We start from the raw sequence: 6,753 nt of genomic DNA on the forward strand, positions 1-6,753 counted from the left end.
CACATCTCTGCTCCTGTTTAAATGCAGCCGCAGCTCATAGGAGAGCAAATGGCCACATATAGGCACAACAATCCACAATGGATGACGGATGAGATCGACTATGCAGTGCGATGGGCCGGCGACAGAGGCTGTGTGGAAGGCCAGCATGAAGTGTACACTGCCTTCGTTTACTCTCGTGGATCAAAATGGCAAGAAATGTAAGGATTGTACCTTGAAGTGTTTCCCTTGATAAGACCTAATAGATGGATATTTCCAGGTTCCAAACACTGCGACAGCCACACAACACGAGACAAGAGCCCGGAATCATTAGTGACATATAGGAAATATATTAACGACAACATACGGGAAATATATTAAGAACAACATCACACATGATTAGCACATCACCTCATTGGTCAAGATGGTAAAAGGACTTTAGGGAATAATAATAAAGCTCACACTCTCAGAAAACAAGGTATAACATTGTACCTTTTGTCACTGGGGTTATACCATTTTGGTCAAAAGCTGTACAATGTTGTACCTTTTTTTGAGTGAGAATGTATGCGATGTGGGGCGCTCTATCCTGTTCTTCAAAACATTACCAATGAAAAGTCCACGTTCATCACGGCCCATAATCATAAAGTATTTTAGAAAAGCACTACTGATCTCATTCCAGTTCACCTGTTGAGTTGAAACGACCATGTGACCTAACCGCTGATCCTATATCAGTAGTCTTGTTCTTAAAACATTTATGCGTATGGCCTGATAGGTGTGGATACTACAGGATGACAGACTGGAAAGAGACTTGAGCGTTTTCATAATTTCATAAAGACAATGTACACTAAACGAACCACAACTCACATGTGAACTAGCAGCTTAACAAACCATTTGCAAATTATAACATTGCTGCATGAATGCAAGAGACATTCAAGGTTCATAAACAAGTGAGTAATTTAGATTCTGCTAATCCCACATTCTCTCTAACCCTGTTTGTTAACTTTACAGTATAAATTAGTTGCTAATGGTCTGACCCTAACCATAACTACTGCAAGAGATAACGGATCTAATGGTCTGACACTAACCCTAACTACTGCAAGAGATAACGGATCTAATGGTCTGACACTAACCCTAACTACTGCAAGAGATAACAGATCTAATGGTCTGACACTAACCCTAACTACTGCAAGAGATAACAGATCTAATGGTCTGACACTAACCCTAACTACTGCAAGAGATAACGGATCTAATGGTCTGACACTAACCCTAACTACTGCAAGAGATAACGGATCTAATGGTCTGACACTAACCCTAACTACTGCAAGAGATAACGGATCTAATGGTCTGACACTAACCCTAACTACTGCAAGAGATAACGGATCTAATGGTCTGACACTAACCCTAACTACTGCAAGAGATAACGGATCTAATGGTCTGACACTAACCCTAACTACTGCAAGATATAACAGATCTAATGGTCTGACACTAACCCTAACTACTGCAAGAGATAACAGATCTAATGGTCTGACACTAACCCTAACTACTGCAAGAGATAACGGATCTAATGGTCTGACACTAACCCTAACTACTGCAAGAGATAACAGATCTAATGGTCTGACACTAACCCTAACTACTGCAAGAGATAACAGATCTAATGGTCTGACACTAACCCTAACTACTGCAAGAGATAACAGATCTAATGGTCTGACACTAACCCTAACTACTGCAAGAGATAACAGATCTAATGGTCTGATCCTAACCATAACTACTGCAAGAGATAACGGATCTAATGGTCTGACACTAACCCTAACTACTGCAAGAGATAACGGATCTAATGGTCTGACACTAACCCTAACTACTGCAAGAGATAACAGATCTAATGGTCTGACACTAACCCTAACTACTGCAAGAGATAACAGATCTAATGGTCTGACACTAACCCTAACTACTGCAAGAGATAACAGATCCAATGGTCTGACACTAACCTAACTACTGCAAGAGATAACAGATCTAATGCTATGATCCTAACCCTAATTACTGCAAGAGATAACGGATCTAATGCTATGATCCTAACCCTAACTACTGCAAGAGATAACGGATCTAAGGTTCATGTACAGATACTTAGACTGGAATGATTGGAGAACCCTGAGGAATTGTGATTGTGTAACATAATTTTTAGTAGTAGTAGTAGTTGTCGATGTTGTTGTTTGAACACTTGAATCAATGTCTCTTTGTAGTAGAGATAGTAGTAGAAGGACACTCACCAGTAGAGATAGAAGTAGAAGGACACTCACCAGTATCAACCAACATTTATGTTACAGCCCTTTTCCCTTAGACCCACAGGGTTGTAACATAAATGGGGGCTCGTCCGGGATAGGGGTCGTAACAGACACTCACCAGTAGAGATAGTAGAAGAAGGACACTCACCAGTAGAGATAGTAGAAGAAGGAGAGCACGAAGAAGCACAGCTTGCACCAGGCCTCCTTCAGGCAGAACTTCAGTGTGTCCCGTTCATGACCGAGGCAGGGTCGTACAGCTGCTCCTTGGTGTCTGTCGGGCTGTGAAAGTACCTACCACAGGGGCAAACAAACACCACACACACCACGGGTAGTTGACCCGGTTCCACAGGGGCAAACAAACACCACACACACCATGGGTAGTTGACCCGTTCCACAGGGGGGCAGCAAACACCACACACACCACGGGTAGTTGACCCGTTCCACAGGGGCAAACAAACACCACACACACCACGGGTAGTTGACCCATTCCACAGGGGCAAACAAACACCACGGGTAGTTTACCCGTTCCACAGGGGGGCAGCAAACACCACACACACCACAGGTAGTTGACCCATTCCACAAGCCGGGGGGAGGGGGGAGATGGAAGGAGAGAATGGGAAGGAGATCAGATGTGAGGAGAAGATGACATGATGAGCTACGTGGAGACCATCATGTGGCAGGCCTGGGATAAGTGTAGTTGACTGTAGTTACTGGAGAGGGGAGGGGAAGGACATTTTATTTTTTACTTTATGTATTTAGTCATTCTTCCATGCAAGGTCCACTTGCATTTTTATATAATTTTTGTAATCATCAACTACTACAATTATTGCATGAATAATTGAAAATATTGAAATATTGAATATTTGACAGGATATTCAAACATATTTTAGCCCAGGCCTGTCATGTGGTCATAACGGCATCAGAGATGGGGTCAGGGTCTCAGGTGACAAAATGTATGAATATTTTCTCAAAACTACATATTTGTAGATGTCTATATTTTGTAGATTTCTCACCTGCTGAGTGACTTGAAACATAGTCTGAACCCCAAAGCTGATACAGCTGTTTGACTCCTTGTAATAGACGGCTTATATACAAGTAATATATAGTACATAGTAATGGACTGGGTGCATGAAGATGGATGCCTATTTAATTTACACCATCATGTTCCTCCCATTGGAAATTATGGCCACACAGTGACACACACACACACACACACACACACACACGTGATACGACAGTACAGTTCATACACTTTTTTCACAAATAAGAATAATAAATAATAAATAAATTAAGTGCAAAACAGGACAGAATAGTGAGACAACGATAAGACAATAAAGTGCAGTGGTTGTAGACATGTTATCAGTGCAGCACAAAGTCCAAAAGTCCAGCCCTAGCAGCTCGCCATAGAGGGGGGGGGGGGGTGGAGCAGGGGGACACCTGACTCGTTTACCAGGCGAGCTGCTGAGGGGGAAGAAGCTGAGTCTGTGACAGGTTTTTAGTGTCTTGGGCAGCCGTAGCCGCCTGCCGTGGGGGAGCATGGTGAAGAGGCTGTGACTCGGATGGGCAGGGTCTGCCATGATCTTCCTCGCCCTGCTCAAGGCCCTGGTGGAATGTAGGGACTCGAGGGAGGGAAGGGGGCAGCCGATCACCCTCTCCGCCGATCGTATCACCCGCTGCAGCTTGGCCTTGTCCCTGACCGTGGCTGCAGGGAACCAGGTGATGATGGAGAGGGTGAGGATGGACTGGATGATGGAGGTGTAGAACTGATCCATCATGGTCCTCGGCAGCCTGAGCTTCCTCAGCTGACGCAGGAAGAACATCCTCTTTATTGAGAGCATTGGTGTTCAGCTCCCATTTCAGGTCTCGGGAGAGTGTCATGCCGAGGAAGCGGCAGGACTCCACAGAGGCCACCGGGGTGCCTCCCAGAATGATCAGGGTGGGGAAGGGGCTGCCTTCTGCCTGAAGTCCACCACCATCTCCACTGTTTTCTGGGTCCAGGTTGTTGCAGCTGCACCAGCTCTGCAGCCTCTCGATCTCCCTCCTGTAGGCAGACTCACCCCCCTGGAGATGAGACCTACCAGGGTGGTATCGTCCACAAACTTCAGGAGCTTGACCGAGGGGTGCAGAGAGACGCAGCTGTTTGTGTGCAGGGAGAATAGTAGGGGGGACAGAACGCAGCAAGTCCATCAGTCGGCGCTGATGGACTTGGGATCAGAGATGTTAATTCCCAGCTTCACCCGCTGCCTCCTGTTTGTCAGGAAGTCTGTGATCCACCTGCAGGTAGAGTCCGGCACCTGCAGCAGGGACATCTGGTGCTCCAGGATGTGCAGGAGGATGGTGTTGAAGGCCGAGCTTGAAGTCCACCAACAGAATCCTGGCGTAGGTCCCTGCAGTGTCCAGGTGTTCCAGGACGTAATGCAGAGCCATGTTCACAGCATCGTCCGTGGAACGGTTGGCTCTGTACGCAAACTGCAGGGGGTCCAGAAGAGGGTCTGTGATGGACTTCAGGGGGGCCAGGACAAGGCGCTCAAAGACCTTCATGACCACAGATGTCAGGGCGACCGATCTGGGCCAGGGGGGAACACTTCCTTGTCAAACCTGCAGTAGAACTCATTTAGCTCATTAGCAAGGAGAAGGTTTTCAGACGTCTGTGGGGATTTTGGCTTAAAATTAGTGATGGTTTTGAGGCCTTTCCAGACAGAGGAGGAGTTACCCTCTGAGAACTGCTGCTGCAGTTTCCCCGAGAAGCGCTGTTTCACCTCCTTCACTGTTCTATCAAATTTGTACTTGGCCTCCTTAAAACTAGCCTTGTCCCCACTTCGCCTGGCCTTCTCCTTCCCAACCCTCAGCTGTCGCAGCTGGGCTGTGAACCAGGGCTTGTCGTTGTTGTAGACTTTCCTGGAGCGGGAGGGGACACACGCCTCCTCACACAGTCTCTGTGTACTCGTCCAGGTTGTTCCCAGCCTCTGGCCCCGTCAACTCCAGGAAACCCTGGTCGCAGCCCAACTGCGCCAGCCAAGCGTAAACGAATATTTCACTAATAACACTTTAACCAATTGGTAAACAAACGTATTGCTGAAAATATACACTATGACTGCTGTTTTGATTAGGGTCTTTCCTCTTGGCTACATTTGAGAAAAGAAAAAAACGTTAATCCATACAGTCTGTAGACCATGGATTTATGACGTGATGTCATCTGTGGTCCGCCAACAGACTGCTCGGGCTAAAGAGGTTAACCCTCTCCTCTCCCTCTCCTCTCCTCTCCTCTCTCCTCTCCTCTCCTCTCCTCTCCTCTCTCTTCTCTTCTCTTCTCTTCTCTTCTCTTCTCTTCTCTTCTCTTCTCTTCTCTTCTCTTCTCTTCTCTTCTCTTCTCTTCTCTTCTCTCAGCAGTGTAGATAACTTCAACCGGTCGAGCGCAAAAACTATTGAAGCACACCCCCTCCAGTGATGCATGTCTAGCTGTCAACAATAACAGCAGCAGCAAACATACAGAGAGAGAAACAGAGATAGAGAGGCAGAGAGAGAGAGAGAGACAGATAGAGAGGAGAGAGAGAGACAGAGAGAGAGAGAGAGACAGAGAGAGAGAGAGAGAGATAGAGAGCAGCAGCTTGATCTTCTGCACAAATTCTCGCAGACATGGGCACTGACAGTAAATCTAACCAAAACTAAAGTTATGATATTCCAAAAAAAGACCCAGCCTACAACAACACAAATTCCTTCTAGACACAATTGCCCTAGAACAGGGGTTCCCAAACTTTTCAGGCCGGGACCCAGAAAATAAGGCGTCAGAGAGCCGCGGCCCAATGCACATCGTCAGGCTTTTTTTTTTTTTTTTTTTGTCAGGCGACCGAATTTTTAAGCCAAATATCACTTCAATCCTATTAAGTTAGTTCAAGTTAGTTATTCATTTATATGTGCTATTTATGAGAGGGCTAACTTGTTGCAAAATAATAATGATAATAATAATAGCCTCATTAAAATACTATTGTTGCTTCGGTTGTTTTCAGCGTTTTATGTGCATAATCTGTTATTTAGTTTGAAATGTTCGTTGAAATAAGTAGATTTTTCGCTTTTGTTTATTTATTAAGTTAATATAAAACCATATAGTCACATTTTAGAATAGAATTTTAGAATACAACTAGAAACACTGTCCTGGCCTGCTTCTAAGTTCAGTGGCCTGACAATTTTTTATTTTTATTTATTTATTTTTTAAATCATCTTGCGGCCCTCCCGTGGCTGCTCGCGGCCCACCTTTGGGTCGCGACCCCGACTTTGGGAACAACTGCCCTAGAAGAGCGTACATGCACATCCTCACACCATACACAAAAACACACACTCATACCCACACAAACACAAACACACACACTCATACCCACACAAACACAAACACACACACACACAATGTCCACAGTGGACATGTCTCTCCTCACCTCCATGTGTTGTAGAATAGCAGTGGGATGTTCAGGCCCACCGTGAGCCACTCCTGGGCGCACAGGAA

At 45.6% G+C, this 6,753-nt stretch overlaps 1 pseudogene across 1 annotated transcript; it reads right to left on the reverse strand.

Annotated features, from left to right (window-relative positions):
- Window positions 1-235: 235 nt before the first annotated feature.
- Window positions 236-6,753, reverse strand: LOC311228164 (protein cornichon homolog 3-like; annotated as a pseudogene). The gene is made up of 3 exons: window positions 6,686-6,753; window positions 2,404-2,546; window positions 236-266 (listed from the first exon to the last, which is right to left on the reverse strand). The product of its transcript is annotated as a protein cornichon homolog 3-like (transcript).

This window comes from Notolepis coatsorum (genome assembly GCF_963971535.1).
Source record: "Notolepis coatsorum genome assembly, chromosome: 5".
Lineage (NCBI taxonomy): Eukaryota > Metazoa > Chordata > Actinopteri > Aulopiformes > Paralepididae > Notolepis > Notolepis coatsorum.